Here is a 21,139-nt window from a genome sequence, read left to right as displayed (position 1 = left end):
GCACTCAAAAATCTGGAAACTTTAAGTTTCACTGAAACCTCTGGACCTCCCTAAGTGTTGAAAAAGCTAGTGTTCCCTCCTTCCTTGAAGATGATGCAGAGCCTCTGCTCTGAAAGATACCAGATGCCCTTCTCAAGATCTACTTCTACTTCCTTCTCTAGCTCCCAAACCAATTGTTAGGATCAAGTCATGACATAACTTGACAAGAAAGTTCTGGGCTTATTGAGGGAAAAAAGGCAAAATAAGAATATACTGAAGAAGTTACAGGCCCTAGAAAAAATATATCAGTGGGAGCTAGGAAAGTAAAACTAGAACCCTGATGGTACTAGAACAAGGATATATAAAGCATAAATTTGCATATAGGAAAATTTGTTGATGTGGAAGCATTTGCCCATGATACATAATTTAACATCCTGGCAGGGACCAGGTAACAATGCAAACATACCCCTGGACAATCTTCGGAACCCTAAAAAAGGCTGTGATCCACACATAGAAATGCCAGATGTGAAGGAAAGGATCCACAGGTTTAGGGAAATGGGCATTCTGTAGTAGATGGACTACAAATGGCTAGAAGCACATCAGGGGACTATATGCCATGGGTGACCTTAGAAAACATAATAAGTAATGTACTGGTTAGAGGGTACCAAAATCACTCAGAAACTCAGTGGATATAAGAAATAATGAAAGGGATTATAAGGGAAAGGAGGGGAACTGAGTGGGAAAAATTAGAGAGGGAGACAAACCATGAGAGACTCCTAACTCTGGGAAACAAAGGGTTGCAGAAGGGGAGGTGGGTGAGAGTATGGGGTAACTAGGTGACGGGCACTGAGGAGGGCACTTGATGGGATGAGCACTGGGTGTTATACTACATGTCGGCAAATTAAATTTAAATTAGAAAAAAGAAAGAAAGAAAGAAACTCAGTGGCTGTCCTCTGTAGGCTAGGACTAATGGTAGAAGATGCTATTCCAGAAAGCAGTAGACATGATAGAGTCAACTAGGGATAATAGAAATAGTAATAGAGGCCAAGGAGTAATGATGCTAAACAATCAGAAGCAAGGTGGGGGCTATTATCATTATGAGTGAGTAACTGCTCCCAAGGAGCTATGGAGATGATTCAAAGAACATAGAATTCCTAAGGGAAAGAGATGGGCACCTAATAAGTATATTTCTTAATTTGCACAACAAAAAGAAATCAAGGGTAGATAATCAAGATGTTTAGGGCAGCTGCCCCAGTGAAAAGCTCACTTTGCAAACTGATCCAGTTCTTAGACCTAAGATCCAACGCCTGAAAGAGATGGTGGGTCCCCAGGAGAAAGAACCTTGCAACAGCACAGCAAGTCCTTGCTTAAAAGGGCTTATAGTCATTTACTCAGATAACCATTAACTAGGAAAAGAGGAACATTGACACTTTTTGAGGTCCACCGAATGCAGAATCTAAATTAACATTGATAAGAAGAGCTAATATCTATTTATTCTTCCCAAACTATTCCAAAAAATAGAAGAGGAAGAAAAACTTCCAAATTCATTCTATGAGGCCAGTATTACCCGGATACCAAAACCAGATAAAGACATTATAAAAAAAGAAAGCCAGAGGCCACTATCTCCAATAAACATAAATGCAAAAATCCTCAACAAACTATTAGCAAATGGAATCCAACAATACATTAAAAAAATAATTCACCAGGACCAAGTTAGATTTATTTCCAGGATGCAAGGGTAGTTCAATATTTGCACATCACTCAACATGATACAACACATCAGTAACAGAAAGAATAAAAATCTTATGATAATTTCAATAGATGCAGAAAAACCATTTGAAGAAGTACAACATCTATTCATAATAAAAATAAATCTCTCAGCAAAGTAAGCTTAGAGGGAACATACCTCAACATAATAAAGGCCATATATGAAAAACCTACAGCTAACATCATACACAATGGTGAAAACCTGAAACCTTCCCCTAAGGTCAGAAACAAGATAAGGATGTCCAGTCTCACCATTTTTATTCAACATAGTATTGGAAGTCCTAGCCATAGCAATCAACAAGAAAAGGAAAAAAAGGCATCCAAATTGGATGAAGAAAGAAGTAAAACTCTCACTATTTGCAAATGATATAACATTATATATATAAAACCCTAAAGACTCCACTAAAAAAGTACTAGAAATAATAAATGAATTCAGTAAGCTTAGTCACAGGATACAAAATCAATGTTGAGAAATTAATTGCATTTATATACACTAACAATAAGGCAGAAGAAAGAGAAATTAAGGGGAAAAAATCCCATTTACAAAAAAAGAAAAAAGAAAACAATCCCATTTATGACTGTAACAAAAAACAATACAGTAGCTAGGAATAAACTTAACCAAAGAAGACCCCAAATAGCCAAAGCAATCTTAAAAAGAAAAACAAAGCTGGAGTCATCACAATTCCAGATTTCAAGTTATACTACAAACTGTAGTAACCAAAACAGTATGGTACTACCACAAAAATAGATAGATCAAGAGAACAGGATACAAAGCCCAGAAACAAACTCACAATTATATGGTCAATTAATCTTCAACAAAGGGGCAAGAATATGCAATGGGACAGTCTCTTCAACAAATGATGCTGAGAAAACTAGTTCAGTTACATGCAAAATAATGAAACTGGATCATTTTCTTATACCATTTACAAAAACAAGCTCAAGATGGATTAAAGACCTAAATGTGAGAGCTGATATCATAAAAACCCTGGAAGAAAGCACAGACAGTAATGTCTCTGACATCAGCCATAGCAACATTTTTCTAGGCATGTCAACCGAGTCAAGGGAAGCAAATGCAAAAATTAAACTATTAGGATTACATCAAAATGTAATATTTGATTTATTTTGATTACATCAAAATAAAAAGCTTCTGCACAGTGAAGGAAACAATTCACAAAACTAAAAGACATTCCTACTGAATGGAAGAAGATAATTCCAAATGACATATCTGATAAAGGGCTAGTAACCAAAATATATAAAGAACTTAGATAATTCATCACCCTCAAAACAAATAATGCAACTTAAAATGGACGGAAGACATAAACAAACATTTCATCAAAGAATACATCCAGATGGCCAATAGATACATGAAAATATGCTCAGCATCACTCATCATCAGGGAAATGCAAATCAAAACTACAGCAAGATATACCAGTCAGAACGGCTAAAATCAAAAACACAAGAAACAACAAGTGTCAGCAAGGATGTGGAGAAAAAGGAATCCTGGTGCACTGTTGGTGGGAATGCAAACTGGTGCAGCTGCTGTGGAAAACAATATGGAGGATCCTCAAAAAATTAAAAATAGAACTACCCTATGATCCAGGAATCACACTGCTGGGTATTTACCTAAAGAATACAAAAACACTAATTGGAAAGGATATATGCACCCTTATGTTCACTGAAGCATTATTTGCAATAGCCAAATTATGGAAGCAGCCCAAATATCCACTGAATGATGAATGGATATATATTATATAAATACTATATATATGCACACAATGTATACAAATATATATATATATTTATATATAATATTATTTATGGATAAAAAGAATGGAATTTTGCCATTTGCAACAACATGCTTGGACCTAGAGAGTATAATGCTAAGTCAGAGAAAGACACATATCATATGATTTTATTCATATGTGGAATTCAAAAAACAAAACAGATGAACACAGGGGAAAAAAGTAAAAAAAAGAGGAAGGCAAACCATAAAAGAGACTCTTAACTATAGAGAACAAATAGGGTTGCTGGAAAGAAGGTGGGCAGGGGGATGGACTAAATGGGTGATGAGTATTAAGAAGGGCACTTGTGATGAGCAGTGGGTGTTGTATGTAAGTGATGAATCACTAAATTCTATACCTGAAACCAATTTTACCATAACTAACTAGAATTTAAATAAAAACTTGAAATAAATAAGAAACAAAACAAATGGACAAAAGAGAAAAAAAAAAAAAACAGAGAGAAACAAACCAAAAACACTCTAAACTATAGAGAACAGACTGATGGTTACCAGAGGGGAGGTGGATGGGGGCATGGATGAAATAGATGATGAGGATTAAAGAATACATTTGTCTTGATGAGCACTGAGTAATACATGGAATTGTTCAATCACTATATTATACACCTGAAACAAATATAATGCTGTATGTTAACTATACTGGAATTAAAATAAAATAAATTAATTAATAAACATTGATAACTAGAGGCCCAAAGACTCATCATGGCCCTCTATAAGAGTGGAGATATATGGAAACCAGGTATTAAGTACAGTCCTGGACCAAGTCTGGCACATAGCAGGTCCATAAAGTCCATGGTGGCCATTGCTTTGGTTACCAGATCAGTAACTGAAATGGACATACTTTGTAGTCTATAGAACCTCCACAGCTGGTCCTTGGTATATAGGATAAAAGCTGTCATAGTAGAGAAAGCCTAATGTAAACCCCTCATATATCTCTTTCACAACTAAAAATGTTTCATTTTGGTGGTGGTGGCAGAGGTTAGTGCCACCCTCATAGCCCTAAAGAATGTAGAGGTAGTAGCTACCATAATACCCTATCTAAATACATCATAGCCCTAATGAACCGTACAAGCCAAATGGATCCTGTACATGGCATTTGAAAACCACAAACTTAATCAATTACAACTATGTGCCAGATGTGGTATATTTACTACAGCAGATTAATATAGCCTCAGGTACAATCTATCTGGGAAACGTGATCTTTTCCACTTCTATCAGGAAAGAGGACCAGGAGTAGTTTATATTCATATGAGATGATATGGACAATCATACACATTTAGTCTTGCCCCCAAACTATGTTAACTCTGCAGCTTCTGTCATACATAGTCCAAATGAATCACCTGGATCATCTGTACATTCCACAAAACATCACAATGGCCCTCTATATTGATGACATTATGTTATTCAGACCAGATGAGTAAGAACTGATAAACATATGGGAGATCTTGGTATGATACATGGGCTCCAGAGAGTCTATGAAAAACCTTATAAGGATTCAGGGACCTCACATAACAGTGAAGTTTTAAGGGGTCAAATGATCTTCATATGCCAGAACATTCCCTCAAAAGTAAAATACAAATTATATCCTGGAGTTCTCACCACTAAGAAAGAATGACACCTGGTATGCCTCTTCAGGTTCTGGAGGTAGCATATGCCATACTCTGACAACTTCACTAAATGGCATGAGAGGCAGCCAGCTTTGACTGCAGGGGTAGGGACTACAGGAAAGAATTACACGTCATGGCATCAGGCTGTGGGCGAGCAGCTCTGCCTGCTAGCTATATGAACTAGTAGGCATTTTCTCAAGATTTGAAACAATTCTAAAAATGACTGTGATTTTGTAATAATTCAATACTATGTAAGTCAGGCAGACAGCACCGGTTGCTGAGAGCCTACCATCCTTTTTGTTTAAAATTTGGCTACGGGAAAGAAAGACATCATTTTCCACGTTAGCACTCATGTGATTATTAGCCCCCATCTATATGAGGACAAGTCTAGATAATGGAAAAAAATAGTCATAAGTGAAGGGATTTCTCATAAGCTTTCAGAAACCAAAATAATCACTTGAAAAATGAAGGCTTTGATTAACTATATAGTTATTTCCTCTAAATAAAACAGTAGTCTTCAACTATTAGACCTCACAAGGACCTTCAAGGCCATCTAGTCCAAAGCTTTAATCTTACAAATGAAGAAACTGAGGCAAAAAAAAAGGAAAGGTTAAGGAATTTGCCTAATATATTTTCAATTTAAATTTTACCAAAGACTAATTTACATCCAATTATATTCCCATAAAACTAAGTCTAATCAATTCCATATTTAACAATTAAAAACCAAAATCAATCAAATCTAAAATGCAATCATGTAAAAGAGATTCATATATTAAATCATAAAAAATAGAACAGGTGATTAAGCAAGGATTCATTTGCTCAGCCATCTCCTTATCTGGAAACATAGTTCACATCACATGGTCTTTTCTTCTAACAAAATCTTTTACACAAACTCATGACACAAAGTTGCTAAAATTTATGTCCCCATTTCCCCTGATTAATTTATAGACTGAACATTATCACTTTTAATCATTTTATGAGACTGATATTTTTATGACCAGAAAAGGGCCTCAAGGTTATCTTTTGTGTTATAGGATTTGGTCTCTAAGCTCTACAAATCCAAACTTGATGGTCTGATGAGCCAGAGGAAAAAAATAACTTACTCCTCCCAAACCTATATAAGGCTAATGGCTGCCATAAAAGTCAGAAATCATTCAAGCAAAGGTTTCTGTTGATCAAATCCTACAGACTCCTTTTAATATAAATTTCTCTTGGCCTCTTTACTTAAACTTGGGTGCTCCCATTCCTTAGCTTAATTAATCACTCTCATAATTCCCTTTCTACCTCTCTGGCCATTTCTTCTCTTTACATCACCTCTACTTAACTCTTAAACACTAGAATGCCTAAGGATTCTATCCTTCCCTTCTTCCCTTCTTTATACTCTATAACAGATATTTTTAACAAAGCAGTATGAATTTGAATAGTAAAAGTTAAATCTTTATTTCCACCAACCTCTAACTCAAATTCAGTATTCTCTTCAATTATGAAGATATACATTAAACTGTGGTAATATTACAGTAACTGTCACTCTATAACCATTCCTTAAAAATCAGATTTTTTTAATATCACATTGAAATTGTTTTTAAAGATCTCAAGATTGCCTTTATACTCATCACTTACTTCAAAAATACTATAGGAGAAACTATCACATAAAACATAACACAAGAAAGTACAAGAATAAAGAAGGAATAAAGTTTCATGGAGACAGAGAGGAGAGTGTGTAACTCTCATTAGGAGAAATGACTGTTTTATAACTCTTATAAAAGTATTGCAACCTTAAACATCATCTTTCAACCACCTATATTTACATTTTCATTATTTCAATTTTATTCCTTATCACATGGATGACATACTATTTTATTTGACCTGTAATTTGTCATTATAGACATATTGTACTAGGTTCATCAAAAAACATAAAGAAAACAAAAAAAATAAAGAAAACAAAAGCCTTTATAAATCTCATTACATCCCCACATATAACATAGAATGCCATGGGTTTTTTTTTATTTTTTTTTAATTGGAGTTCAATTTGTGCCATGGTTTTTTACTTACTATTTTACTAATATAAAAAATTAACTTTCAAATAATGAAATTTATTATAGTAAAATTCCAGATTGATTGATAATAGATAGATAGAAATATAGATAGATAGATAGATAATCACAGTTAATCACAGTTCTTGGATAAAATAGTAGTTGGAAACTTTGCATTCTTCTATTGCTAAGAAGTGAATAGCATTTTATTTTTCAAAATTTCCTGTGTGCATTGCTACTGCTAACCATTAACTTATCTAATTATGTCAAAATGGTATCTCTGAAGACAATGGTTCAATTCACCATGAATTCACAAATAGCTTTCACTCAATAGAACTCCACATTAGACCTTCCCTCTCATTTTCTCATGACAGAATTTCTAGTTCATGAATACAAGTCTAGGCTACAATCAAAAGTAAGTTCAAGGACAACGGTGAGTTTTCTGGGTTAATACACCCGATTTGTGAAGCCATTTTTGCCTCAGTTCTCACCCTAAGTCTTCTGAAAGACAGGCATGTCTGAGCAACATTAAAAACAATGGTGATTTATTCTCAAGTCAAATTTCTCTCCTAGTTCTGTATGCTTTTTTGTCATGGAGGTTTTGTAATGTTTGTCCTATACAATTATTTCTCTTCTGAGTCTGCCCCACCTCCCTGCCAGCCTGGGAGGACTCCCAAACAGAGATTGTGAATGCACCTCAAGATGCACTTTTTGACCTCCACTCTACACTGTACATGACTGTTTAATTTCCTATTTAACACAAATTAATCGTTGCATGCTCTAATGAGGCTGCAAAGGATCTCGCTCCAGTCCACAAGCTTGGAAGAGGTTACCCAGAGGTTGCCCAGATTGATGGTTCCAGGGTGGATGACCTGAAAATGAACTTTGGCTAAACTTTGCTCTTTGTGCACTTGGCAGTCTGTACTTGGGAAGTGCCAATTGTCTGCAGCAGACATTTAAAACTTCAGCCTAAGATTTTGTTTGGAGGTTAGCCTCCAGGAGAAAGGAGTGTGTGTGTGTGTGTGTGTGTGTGTGTGTGTTGGGGGCAGGGGGATTCTTTGTCAATCTTTTCAACTAGTTTTATGAATTGTTTTTCTAAGTGTTTTATTCTTTTTTATAACATCCAAGTTATATTTAAGGATAGAAAGTATTAGCCTAATTAAAAGTATCTTTTCTTTTCCATTTCCTTGCCTTCCAGGCACTGTACAAGTTAGAATTGTTTTTCAATTTGAACCCAATATACTATAATGCAACTTCTACAATGCCCTCCACTTAAGAATTTGGATAATATGCTTACAAATACTCGTTGGTTCCTGAAACCTATAGGCCATGTATTAAAGACATTTTACTGATTAAATATAATTTATCTTTGGTTTCTGTTGGCACTGAAGACAACTGTTTTGAAATCATTAAATTTCAACTCTGTGATATAAGACCACAATCTGTCCAGGAGATTTCCCCTAAACTAATTGTTCATCAAAATGAATATTAGAGAACTTTTTCTATTAATGTGCCTGTACAAAGCAACAAGATATTCTGAGAAATTATTTGAGTTTGACCTGCCCTAGCAGCTATACTGGATGCCCCATAAAACCACTTTTGAATAACATATAACTACTCTCCACTTAAAGATACATAAATAAAAATAATAGTGTTGTTTTATGTAATATTCTTCACTGTGTTTCCTCATAAGCAATTGATAAATATCACCATATCCTCACTAAGAATCATGAACAGGAAGAGGCAGCTCCCTATGAGAAATGGGAAAACTGACCTAGGAAATGGTTTAAATTACATGATGATAGATTTGAAGTAAGTCAACATTTCTTTTCATCTATTTTCTCTTGAAGTAACCTAGGCAATCCCAGGTGCTGGCCAACAACCTAGTCTCATGGTAGTTTCAGGTGGAAAAAAAAGCAAGCCTTACTGTATCCCTCTTTAGGTAGGCAGGAAAGGAGTTTGCATTTATCTTTTCTTGACCAAAATCGCTAGAAAAGTCTAGAAAAGTCTAAATAACATCTTAAAAAGTTACCATATGCTTGAACCAGGCTGATGTGCATATGAAAGACTCTCAGTATTACCCTAAAAGTTTAGGGCGACAATTTCATTTGTCCCCTGGAATAACCAGATTATTTCATCTTCTTAGGGATATTCTTCAAAAAACTGGAAATTTTTTTCTGGTTCCTTTAGAATACATCAGAGCCCCCACTGGGCTCCAGAGCAGATCATCATGGCATTTTGAAGTTATCCTTTCTAGTACTACTGTGCATTCCTAAAGTCAGGCTGCTCAGCCTAGAGACAAAGTGACTAGAAATTATTAAACCAATCCCCCTGATGTTTCCCTACATTTTTTTGACGGGATGGAGTTCACTAGTATCAACCTGTACCCCTGACTTCCATAGTTAGGCAGGGGTCAAGGAAGTCATCTTTCTGGACTGTAGCCAATCAGCACATTATCATCAGCAAACCCGCCTAAAGAACAAAATAGTGTTCTGTGGCTTTTACTGTCTCTTGAAATTATAATACCCTCAAGTAGATAGGATTTCGGAAGGAGTGCTGATAGAAACTCGTATCAATAATGTGCCCTTTTGGCTCTCTACTTCCCTTCACTTGTCCATTGAAATTCCAGGATCAGAATTGGAAACAGAACTTATGGGCAGACATAAAATAAAAGCCTGAGCACAGAGCTCCAGTGGTAGTGTTTCTGCAATACCCCATGCCCCTGAAAAACCAATGGACCAAATAATCCATGATATATTGTCCATGATAAAACTCCTTTATAAGAACAGGGCTTGACTGTTATAACCCACACTAAAGGCAAAAGCTGAAGTGAATAAAGCAGAAGCAGATCCTCTGATGGGCAAAGATACTCTGAGTTAATGTCAGGAATGAAGGGGGCAAAATGAACTGAGAAAAATATAATAACCTTTTTAACTTGGAGAGGGATAATACCTGCTAAATAGAATGACTTCCACAATTTAACGTGAGGCATCACCAGCTCTTTTGGGGTCATTTCAAATCACACCAGGTGGTACTAACTTGGCTCTGAGGCAAGAAATTGAGACACGGTTATGATCAGGTACTTATCACAGTTTAGAATGCTAGAGAAAATGGGCCTGTTCTCCATGCTTCCATTTCTCACAGCTTTCACTCTTTTACCTTCCTCTACAGGGCAATTTGATATTAGTGATATTGCTGGTATGAACTGTCTTTTTCAAGTCACTGACTTATCTTTCGGTAGAAATTTAAGATGTGGGATGCCCGAGTGGCTCAGTGGTTGAGTGTCTGCCTTTGGCTCAGGGCGTGATCCCAAAGTTCTGTGATCAATCCCCACATCAGGCTCCTTGCAGAGAGCCTGCTTATCCTCCATTTGCCTATGTCTCTGCCTCTCTCTGTCTCTCATGAATAAATAAATAAATAATATTTAAAAAAAAGAAATTTAAGATGTGCCACCACTGCTCCTTTAAGACAAGGTTATAGACTTAGTGGAAAAGAATGATTGACACATTGTCTTTTGAGAGTGATTTTCAGAGTGTCTTCCAAACTCAATTTCATGTCAAGACTTCCAGCCATCAGGAAGCCCAGGTGGCTAAGTGGTTTAGCTCCACCTTCAGCCCAGGGCCTGATCCTGGAGACCCAGGGTCGAGTCCCACATCAGGCTCCCTGCATAGAGCCTGCTTCTCCCTCTGCTTGTGTCTCTGCCTCTCTCTCTCTCTCTCTCTCTCTCTGTCTCTCATGAATAAATAAATAAAATCTTAAAAAAAAAAAAAAAAAGACTTCCAGACATCTGAATTCCCAAGTTATTCTATGTAGAGAGCTCTGGATGTTCTGTAGTCTTCTCCATTGGTCACATGGCTACTCCTCTTCTTTTTAAAACAGTTAAGAGAAGAGAGCCATTAACAAGGCCAAGACCACAGTGCAACCAAGAAATACAAGCAAAAGCTAATTCCATTTCCTTCTGTGATTAGTGTCCCTGAAACAGGTCATGAGTAAGTGAGAATGTAGCCTAGCTTGAGGTTAATTTTTTCATCCCAAATTATTATGGTGAATTGGTGTGGTACTATCAACTCTTACTATATTTTCAATTGATTTGCTGCTAAAATAGAAAAAAGCCTGACATACTAAGGCCATACAACCATTATGGAAATGAGAATTATTTACTCTACAAAGCATATTGTTAATTGTAAAATCCAATAACTGATTTTGAGTTAAATGATTGACACACTTGAAAAATTTGTGAGATGTGTTTTCATAAATCATTATTAGTCTACTAATCCTCAAGCAATGTATTCATATACAAAAATACATTGCTTCACCTTGTGTATTTGTACACATTCATTTAAAAATGACCAAAAGCTGAGGATCCCTGGGTGGCTCAGGGGTTTAGCGCCGCCTTCAGCCCAGGGCATGGTCCTGGAGTCCTGGGATCGAGTCTCACATCAGGCTCCTTGCTTGGAGCCTGCTTCTCCCTCTGCCTGTGTCTCTGCCTTTCTCTGTGTGTGTCTCTCATAAATAAATAAAATCTTAAAAGAAATAAAAAAACAAAAAAAATTAAAAATGACCAAAATTAAGAGGGGGCATGGTGGAACATGAGACTCTTTATCTCAGGATTGTGAGTTTGAGCCCACATTGAATCTGTAGAGAGAACTTAAAAATGAAATCTTAAAAAAAGGACCATAATTACAATTAAATACTAACTTCAACTTTTCATTAATCTGTATTTTTAATAGAAAACAGTGAAAGGGATTATAAGGGAAAGGAGGGGAACTGAGTGGGAAAAATTAGAGAGGGAGACAAATCATAAGAGACTCCTAAATCTGGGAGACAAAGGATTGTGGAAGGGGAGGTGGGGGGGGGGATGGCGTAGCTGGATGACGGGCACTAGGAGGGCACCTGATGGGATGAGCACTGGGTGTTATATGTCGGCAAATTGAATTTAATTTTTTTAAAAAAACCTGAAATTAAGAAAATAAGTAAGACCTCAGAGTGCTCCCCAGAGAAAATTTTTATTTCGATGGGATTCATGATTTTTAAGGATCTATCTATGAATCTCTGTATTATCATTATAGTCAGTCTTCTTTTATCTTTTTTCTACTGGCTTACATATTCCTTTGCTCTCCCTCTTTAGGGAAGGCAGCTTTCCTTTATATTATTCCCAATAGCGCTGAGGCATGAAGCAAACACAAGACAACCAGATACTAACTATTCATCAGGGTTAGGTGAAAGTCAGAACTATTCAACCGAAATTAATAAGAAGGGACGTAACAAACCCACCTTCTTATCATTCATTTGAAAGTCAGATAATATCAATTAGCATTTATCAAATAAAAATGGGCAGGTGAGGGTGACAATATCTTACCTATGTTTCGGGAACATTTGATGATGAATGACTCACTCATTAAATATTTTAAGTCAGCATTTCCTGAACACTCACAGACTATGTCTAAACAACTCCAAAAAAAATAAAAAAATAAAATAAATAAATAAATAAACAACTCCAAATATCCAGACAAAGCAGAAAAACTCAGTTGTGAAGCCACACCTGAGTGGACCCAAGCAGAGTATGATGAACACTTCACCAAGCTAGAGTCCCAACCTTTTAGCTGCTAATGTCTTAGGAGATAAGCATTAAATAAAGTTGACCTGGATTCTACTTATTTCAGGTTTAGTACAAAAATAATTTTCTAGGAAAATATATAACTCTTTTCTAAGGAGTTCTGGGACAATCTGCGTTAATTCCTATTGATCTCCGCAAGGTGGGTACCATTAGACGCATCATAACTGGGCGACAGGTACAGAGGAGGGCACTTGATGGGATGAGCACTGGGTGTTACACTATATGTTGGCAGACCGTACCTCAATTAAAAAAAAAAAAAAGACCTATCATAAAGGGAGAAAATGAAAGCAATGAGAGACCTTAGAATGATTTGCTCAAATGAAGAAACTGAAAATAGAAATCTACATGCTGGAAACTTAGGACAGCATTTCATTCCACCATGCCAGACTATCTTTTATACCAAACTACTTATAGGAACATTCTGTATGTGGAATCATCACTGTTTACCAATTATCCAGATAAATGCATGTCTACTTAGTAGGCTTTCACCAATATGTGGGACATTCAGATGCAACCTCATAGAGCTTCAGTTCAGGAAACACAACCTTATGCCCCAAGGTACTTACTAGTAAGTCAGGAAAAGTGAAAGAAGTGAAAGAAGAATCTTTGACCTTGCAATTCCTGGTATATTCAGGTTTAAATTCACTATGAAAGTTCAGGATGCCTATATTTGATTTGAACACTGGATGTCAACACCGAGACCAGTGTTACAAGCTTGGAATAAAGTGTTGAAAGTCAATTTGGCTGGTAAGGTATAATTAATTTAGGTTATAACTACAAAACTGAATACATGGGATTTCTTAGCCTTCCAGTAAAATGGATAATAAATGCCAAAAAAAGATAATTGTCTACATTAAATGGTTATAAAATTGGAATTTTTTTTTAAATTCAACTAAAATTCAACTTTACTATTCAACTCAGCTGCATTTTTTCCCTTTTATTCATTCATTACATGCATAGATCTATGTGGAGCACCTGCTGCTATACACTAGAACTAAATTCATGGTGACTAAGTACTGTGCCAGGACTGAAGACACCAACAGGGAGCAAGTGGACTTTGCCCCTGCCAGCATGGAACTTACAGTTGGGGAAAGGAGATCCAAAGAGCACATTCAATACTCCATGATTCACAGGATCACAGAGTGTTATCAATGGGATACACCCTGCAGCATCTACTCAACCAGAGAGAGCCAGACAACAACCATGGAAGACATCTTTGTGACAAAGAAGAGATGTGCATGGATTAGGAAAGTATTTAGAAAACTGATTTGATTTTTAAATCAGTTTTAGCCTCACAGTGTGGTGGCTGTGAGGACTCTGGGGAGTAAAAAGGGAGAAGTTAACAAAAAACTCTGAGACTCCATGAGCATGACCTTACAATGCCTTCTTTTTGAAAAATAAATGAGTTTAGTAAAAAATGTAATGGATTTAATTTTACAAGATCTGTAAATCTTTTTCTGAGAAATGCTGCCCTGTATGGGAGACTCAATGAGTATTTGCTTTAATTCTACTTTCTTTTTTTTTTTAAAGATTTTATTTATTTATTTGAGAGAGAGAGATCATGCACACTCACACTCACATGAGGTAGCAGGGAGGGGGTGGGGGGAGGCGGGTGCAGAGGGAGAGGGAGAAACAGACTCCCTGCTGAGCAGGGAGCTGATGCAGGGCTCAATCCCAGGACCCCAACGTATTACCTGAGCCCAAGGCAGTCACTTAACCAACTGAGCCACCCAAGTACCACTTAACTCTAATTTCAAGAAATACATATAAATTGTTAAATGTCAAGATATAATCTGATTCAAAGTATTTCTTCACAAATATGCAATGAAGCTGCCAAATAGTACACAAGGATATTTAACTGGGCAAATTAAATTAAATAGATAATAACAGTAAAAAAAGAAAAAGTAGTGGTAAGGGCCCAGAGAACTGACTTGAAATTTGTAGTTTCCCTTTAAACAATAGCATTTTTAGTTGAAATATCACAAAACTGGTAAATTTGAGAAATTCTTATCTTAATATGATGCACATGCACTACTCAACATTTGCCAGGGAGATAATTAGAACTTTAGTTAATGAAAGTTCAAAAAATGAAATACTTAGACATAAATCTAACAAAATATGTAGATTTGATGTTTGTTTTCCTAGAGGTGCCATAATAAAGTTTCACAAACAAAATGGCTTAAACAACAGAAAATATTGTCTTATAGTTCTAGAGGCTAGAAGTCCAAGATCAGCATGTGAGCAAGGTTAGACTCCCTCTGATGGCTATGAGGAAAAGATCTGTTGTATGACTCTTTTCTAGCTTCTAGTAGTTTGCTGGCAATCGTTGGCGGTGCTTGATTCCTGCACACATGGATCTCTACTTTCATCTTGCATAGCATTCTCTGTGTGTGCTATCTCCAAATTTCTCCTTTTCTGAGGACACCAGTCATATTGAATTCAGGCCCAACCTAATGATCTCATTTTAACTTGATTAACTCTCTAAAGGCCCTGTATACAAATAAGGTTACTTTCTGAGGAAGTGGGGATTAGGACTTCAACATCTGAATCTGAAGGACACATATCAATGCTGAAAACTACAGGGCATAGATGAAATCTGTAAAGGTAGGAGCATACTGGGTTCAAGGACTAGAAGACTCAACATAGTAAAGATGTCAATTCTCTCCAAATCAAGGTATAAATATAACTCAATTCCAATCCAAATACCAGCAAAAAAAATTTGTATATATAGTCAAGTATATTGTAAGATTTATATGAAAGGCAAAAGAAGTAGAACAGCCAAAACAATTTTGAAAAGAATAAGGTTGAAGGACTCATACTACCCAATTTTAAGACTTACTATAAAAATATAATAATTAAGAGTGTAATACTTATGATGGAACAAACATATCTGGGTGTTATTCTGTATGTTGGCAAATTGAACACCAATAAAAAATAAATTTATTATTAAAAAAATAGATCAATGAAACAGAATAGAGCACAAAAATGCACATTTTTCCCAATGATTTTTTATAAAAAGCATAAGGGCAACTCAGAGACAGGATAATCTTCCAACAGTGGTGTTGGAATAATTTGACATCTGTATGCCAAAATAAAATCTCAACCTAAATGACACATCTTATTCAAAATTTAATTCAAGAAGAGTCACAGGTCTAGATGTCAAATCCAAAAGTATAAAACTTTTAGAATAAAACAAATTCTAGTAGGAAAAGTTGTTCTTTGAAAAGACACCAAAAGTTCAACCATGTAAGAAAAAAATTGATAAACTGGACTTCAAAATTTTAAAGTTTTGCTCTGCAGAAAATACTGTTATAAAAAAAGAAAAGATAAGCTACAGACCATGAGAAAATATTTTTAAACCACATAACTGAAAAAAGACTTGTACCAAAAATGTATAAAGAAATCTGAAAACTTGAGCACATTTTTAAATAGGCTAAAGATGTGAACAGACAGTGAATAAAAGAGGACATATGTAAAGCAAATAAATGCAGAATTGTAGAATGCTTTAATTTCTATTCTTTCCTCCCTTTATAAGTTAATTGTGTAAGCATTTTATTTCCATTTTATTTGATCTAATTTCTCAAATTATTCAATATTTATCATATTCATTTATAGTTAATATCTGTTTAAATTTAAAGTCAAGTTTACAAATCTATTTGTTCAACACTCTTATACCTTACTCCTTTTCCCTAGGTTAATATCCTTCTTGCTATAGTAAGAAACTTGTTTTGTTTGTTTGGAAATGTATTTTTCCCAGGACACCTGGGTGAGGCACAGCGGTTAAGCATCTGCCTTTAGCTCAGGGTATGATCCCGGAGTCCCTGGATCAAGTCCCACATCAGGCTCCCTGCTTCTCCTTCTGCTTTTGTTTCTGCCTCTGTGTGTGTGTGTGTGTGTTTCTCATGAATAAATAAATAAAATCTTTACCCCAAAAAATGTATTTTTCCCTAACTCATGGATAGTTAGAAGTTTAGATACAGATTTCTAGGTTAATAATTCATTTGTTTCACCATTTTAAAGACTATATTGTCCTCTGGCTTCTTACTGTTACTGAAAAGTTTACAGCTTAGTCTAGCTGGAATTCTTTTATAGATAATCCTTCTTTTCTTTGTTTTTGCTTTCAAGATTTCTCATTTGGCCTTTGGCGTTTTGCAGCTTTGCTTGATGTCTGAGGTATGAGAAAAATTTTATTTATCACCCCTGGGACACATTGTGATACTGAAAAACTTTCCCTCATTATCTTTATTCTTTCCTTCTGGAAGTCCTAATAGGCATAGATTGAACCTTTTATTTTTACCCTCCATTCCTCTTTTGTAATTTCCAATCTGTAACTCTCTTTGCTGCATTCTGGATAATTTCCTTAGACTTATTAATTTCTCAGTTTGGGGGTTTAACCCTCATCTTTGCATGAAGCACAGACCATGGTTACCCATTCTAAAAGAGCTCTTTTATTCCACCCAAAATCCAAGCCAAGAGAAAATGGCAGATATCTTTCTATTCTCCCTTTTGCTGAAGTTGTAATGTTCCAAGTATCTTAACATTATGTGGAGATTTCAATTTTAATTGACCTCATTGGATAAGCCCAAATCCTAATCTGCCATCTTCATGTGAGCAACAATGAAGTACTTATATTACAATCTCTATCATCCAATTTACCTCCCATTCCCATACCCGGTAGCTACAGCAGCAGGTACTGGCTCCCCACCAAGGCTTATTCCTAGAACTTAGTGATTACTTTCCAATGAGATCAACCACACATTCAAACGTGTTAGTTATTTTTTAGTTATTTGTAGTGGTAGAATTTTTGTGTTTTACTTTGGTTTTGTTCTCTAGAACAGTACTTTTCAACCACTTTTTCATCAGGGTTACACATTCTAAAATAATATTTATTTGACATTCTGGGATTAAACAGAAGAGGCTGAAGCTGACTTTGTCACTTACCAGTCAAATGACTTTGAACAAGTTACTTAACATATCCATACCTCAGTTTCCCCACCTATAAAAATAGGAATCAGAGTAACTACTTCATAGTGTTGTTATGAGAATTAAATCAATTAATATCTATCAAGTGATTACAATGGTGGCTGGCACTTTGTAAACATTGATTATTTGTTATATAAAAATGAAAATAAAATGTTAGTAGTCTTCTGTTGTATTAATCGGTGAATTTAAAACAAAGAAATTCCATTTTGCTTTAAAATCCGGTGCCTATTGTGTAGATAGAGGATTAACAAGAACCCAAAGTATTTTTATTTAAAGTCACTAGGTTAACACGCCTGAAGTTGAACAGTAACATTCACTCAATTCTGTTCCCATCATTCAACAACAACCCTTCCCCATCTCATATATTCACCTTGTCACTCACATGTCTCAAATTCTTATAAGCAAAAAATAGTAAATGACAAGTAAAGTGACTACTGCATCTCTCCATTTCCTACTCAGAGAAGCACTCAGAGTTTCTAGGAAACACACAAATCCCAAAAGGAAATGACATTAAGGGATTAAAGGGGTTTGCTTTTTATTATCTTCCTTCTGACTTCCCTGGACCAACCACTTTCTCATATTGCTTCTTGAAGTCTCTGTCAGTCAGCACTGGTCAGGTGGAGAGTAACTTCTGGGCAAACATGCTGAGATTTCTACTGATCCATATATTTCTGCATCTTTGTAGAAAAAGCCAAATTTTCAATTATTCTTATAAATACGGTAAGCTTAGAGTCAAACCTCTTCCTTTCATTTGAATGGGCTTCTAATACTTGCATTTCCACTTCTCAGTTTGGCTCACAGTTACTCAACAGCTGATGCAACGTCTGTCACATCCTTTCTTAGGCTATTAAAACTTTCTTTTTTCTCCCAACAAAGTGTTTCAAGGAATGCTTCCCTAACTGTTCTTTTAAAGGAATAAAAAAAGAAATAATTAGCCTTTAAGCTAAATCTTATCTAACCATGGGTAAGTTTAAAAAGTCAAAGCAAAGAGGGGTGCCTGGCTGGCTCAGTTAGTAGAGCATGTGACTCGTGATCTAGGGACTATGGATTTGAGCACATGACAGGTGTAGAGTTTAATTAAAAATAAAATATTTTTTTAAAAAAAGTCAAACCAGGGAGGAAATACAGTCACAATTACAATAAATAAATAAATAAATAAATAAATAAATAAATAACTCACAAATTAACCACAAAGTAGAGTTCAGAGACATGGCAGTAAGTCCAACATAGGTGCTTCTCCTTGAACTGATTCCAATGATTGTTTCCTCTGTTAAAGACCATATGATGGAGTTTTCATGTTATTTCATCGGAAAAAAATATATACATTTAAATACTAGAGCTACAATCAGGGCCGCAAGAGACTCACACCATCAGAGTTAGGGACTGGTGTGGCCAGCAGAGGGGATACAAACTCACACCCAGCACTTACGTGAAAGAGCAAGCAAAATCACCTGACCTATTTAAATACCACTTCCTCTTTGCCCAGGGGTAAATGTGATCACATTTTATTCTCTGTATCCATGATGATGGAAAAGCTTGGTCTTACAGGTTACCAACATATCAAAAAAAAAAAAAAAATTAAAAGAGAAAAGAAAGGAGAACGGTACTTGGGTCAGTGACAATTCAAAGCCTAACTTAAATTTCACAGAGAAATAATTATGAGAGAGGGTCATAAAGTAGAATTTGACATAAATGATAAAAAGTCTCTGATTTACAGGCTACTAAATCTGCTTATTGATGCTTAAAATGACTAAACATTTCATAACATTATTGTTTCCAGAATATCAGAAATGTTTTTTTCATTTAAAAATCTTGAAGACTTTTGCTAAAAAGACATTCTTTTAATGTGTCAAAAAAATGAAAACATGCAATTCAATACATCCAATCCATACTGTTTTTCAAATTGTTCTAAGGAGCTCAAGAGTTTGGGATTATTCAAGATTCAAAGGAGACATGATAGTTGTCTTCAACTATATGAATGTCTGCCATTTAGCAGAAGAATTCAGTTTATTGGAACTAGGATCAATGATTGAAGTTGATAGAAAGACATATACTAGTATAAAATATACAGTATAGTTTTTTGACAGAGCTGCCAAAGTATGAAACAGGCTCACTTATGACATAGGAATTCTCTATCACTGGATTTATAAGTAGAAAAATGGTACATGAAAGCATCTGGTACACCTGAAACTAGTACATAACATACTGTATGTTAACTATACTAAAATTAAAATATATATATTCAGAGAGAGAGGAAAAGTAATTCATTAAAAAAATGAAATTTAAAACAAACAAAAAAGAAAGAACCTGACATACAGTAGGTTCTTGAAGTTTATAAGCTTAAATCATACCCAACCTGAGTATTCTCTATTAGGACACTATTACTATAATTTGACTGAGCTCATTTCTAAGATAGCTCTAGTTCTAAAAGTCAGTGAGCTCTAGATGTAAGTTTCTGTCCCCACAGAAACTTGATGTGGGCCACATCAATCCCATAACTCTTGTAATGGGAGAGCCTCTCATTGCCCTGACTATAACTCTGTATCTAAATGTACTGACTTTTTTCCAACAACATGACTCCTAAACACAAGCCAACTCTATCATATGTCCTTGAAAGAGGAAACAATCGTTGGTATAAGTGCAAGAAGAAGCACCTGCACTGGACTTACTGTGTGGTCACCAAATTCTACTTCATGGTTAATTCTGCAATGCTTTCAAATTATTAAAGATAACTGGATAATAGTTTGAATGTTTTTCAAATTACTAAGAACAATCCATTGTAGCATTGTGAGAAAAGATCAATTCTTCTTAGAAGACCTCTAGCAACATACTTTGGAATAGGTGCATGTATTATGTGTACAACATGACAAAGTAAGTTTTCCTCTTTATCAGGGGTCAACAACTTTTTCTGTAGAGAGCCAGAAAATAAATATTTTAGCTCTCAAAGGCCATATGGACTCTGTCACAACTATCCAGTTCTACTATTACAGCATGGAAGCATCAATGGGCAACACGTAAATGAATGAGTATGCCTGGGTTCCAATGAAACTTTACAAAAACAGGAGCAAGCCACATTTAGGCCACAGTGCATCATTTACCAACCATTGCTGTGCATCATAACACTGCAGATATTACACAAGGTCAGAGAAAATATATGATTTTTCATATCACAAGCTTTTAATAGAGGCCTTTGAAAACTTATGTGTAAATTCAATGAATAATTGATTCATATTTGTAGCAGAGTAATAAACATTTGAGAAAAAAAATCAAAAAATACTTAAGAAAACCTCCAGCTCCTTAGATGTAACAAGGTAGTTTGTCAGACTTTCTGATGATCTTTTATCCTGTGCATGTT

General features: G+C 35.5%; 1 pseudogene; it reads left to right on the top strand.

The window, feature by feature from the left end:
• Window positions 1-13,294: 13,294 nt before the first annotated feature.
• Window positions 13,295-21,139, top strand: part of LOC144291632 (small ribosomal subunit protein uS2-like) — a 31,809-nt pseudogene continuing 23,964 nt past the window's right edge.

This window comes from Canis aureus, chromosome 2 (assembly GCF_053574225.1).
Source record: "Canis aureus isolate CA01 chromosome 2, VMU_Caureus_v.1.0, whole genome shotgun sequence".
Classification (NCBI taxonomy): domain Eukaryota; kingdom Metazoa; phylum Chordata; class Mammalia; order Carnivora; family Canidae; genus Canis; species Canis aureus.
Note: the sequence above shows the minus strand (reverse complement) of the source record. Positions and strands in the feature narration are given on the sequence as shown.